Raw genomic sequence first — 1,957 nt, forward strand, 5'->3', positions numbered from 1 at the left:
TTTAAAGACCTCAAAAAACACTTTGTTTTATATGGAATCAGAAAAAAATTCAATTATCCAAGACATTCCTCAGAAATAAAAACAAATCAGGAGGAATCACATTACCAGACCTCAGACTATACTATAAATTGATAGTGATCAAAACAGCACAGTCCTGGCACAAAAACAGAGAGGTAGATGTATGGAACAGAATAGAGAACCAAGAGATGAACCCAACTACTTACTGTCATTTGATCTTCAACAAGCCAATTTAAAACATTGAGTAGGGAAAAGACTCCCTATTTAACAAATGGTGCTGGGTGAACTGGCTGGCGACCTGTAGAAGACTGGACCTGCACGTTTCACCATTAACTAAGATAGAATATCCCTGGATTAAAGATTTAAACTTAGGACATGAAACTATAAAAATACTAGAAGAAAGTGTAGGGAAAACACTTGAAGAAATTGGCCTGGGAGAATATTTATGAGGAGGACCCCCTGGGAAACTGAAGCAACACCAAAAATATATTACTGGGATCTAATCAAACTGAAAAGTGATTCTTATGAAAAAATTCCCAGTGGTTCCAGCACCCAGACTCACGCTCTGATGGAGCCCAGGAAACTGCTCAAGGCTCTCTCTAAAAAGGACATCAACGACAGACATCAACTAGCTAGTTGCAAAGCACATTTCAGCTAAGAATTCATTTCATCGGCTTTTCAGCACAAGAAAACCTTGAAAGACGACATTCAGTATAGTGACATATTACTATAAATTATAAAATGCAAAAATCTCAGCGAGATCAAGAGAGGAGGATGCACACGGGATAGTTCTTCAATTCTATATAACTCTGGAGGTTGAAAATGTTTGGGGTTTGTGGGCTTTTGGTTTGTTTGGTTTTCATTTGTACTCTAACACAGCCAGTATATATATATCTTTTTTTCCGAAAATACTTTAACCTTAACCTCGTATCTGCTCCAAACATTGTATTTCTTGCCTCCTTGATGACTAATCAAGTTTATCATTTAGAATCAATAGCTGAAAGGCTCACTTCGGCTAAACTATTTGTAGGTACAATAAGAGAAAACAACACAATCTAGGTCATATTTCTTTCATGTTCTGAATCTGCTTTCACTCAAAAAAGAAAGAAAAAGAAAAAAACAGAGACAGAGAGAAAAAACTTCTTTCCACAAACAAGAAGGAATGAAAAGGATGCTGGCTTCCTCCTGCCCTCTAAGGACTAGGCTTTCTTTCTTTCTGCCTGTCTGTCTTTATTTTATTCTGATCACTGTTTCCTGCAGTCTGAGCAGCACTGCTTTGTTTGTGTACAATGGTTAAGTGGTCATAGGTGGAGATTACCTTGGAACTCTTTCCACCAAGAACAAGAACCCCAAGTAGGAAGGCCTGGGGAGATGTCTCAGAATCACTTGTGTCCCAGAAAAAAAAAAAAAGACAAAGCAGATTAGATAAATAAAAACAGACTTCTAAATGCTTCTGGTGATTTTCAGTTTCCATTTATGCTGCTGCACTTAATGTGGACCGGAATAGGCTGGATACCCGTAGTTGCATATTCTATTGGGGGTATAATTTAATAGTCAGACATGAGATAACAGAAAATGCCTGGAAAAAAGCACTATGTGGAATAAATACATATTTTGGCACTAAAAACCCATCCTATCCTTTGCATTGCTTATTATGCCACCAAAAATATGTAATTTATAATCATTTGCAGTAATTACAGATTGTGTCTTGTGCTGGTAAATTCAAACTAACACGGCCAATTATTTCTTTCACACTCCCTGAAGTTTTTATTACTGAGACCCAGCGTCATCAGATGTCACGAACCACCAGGCCCCTCCAGCGTCTCTGACACAGCGGCTTCTGCCGTTTCTGCATTTAGGATATGTTTTATCAATTATTCAGGCTCCTGGGCTCTCCTGCCACTGGCCAGATGCCCTTTATCCCTTAGCATAGTCATTA

Source organism: Otolemur garnettii, unplaced genomic scaffold, assembly GCF_000181295.1.
Source record: "Otolemur garnettii isolate 467f Iridium unplaced genomic scaffold, OtoGar3 scaffold00102, whole genome shotgun sequence".
NCBI classification, from domain to species: domain Eukaryota; kingdom Metazoa; phylum Chordata; class Mammalia; order Primates; family Galagidae; genus Otolemur; species Otolemur garnettii.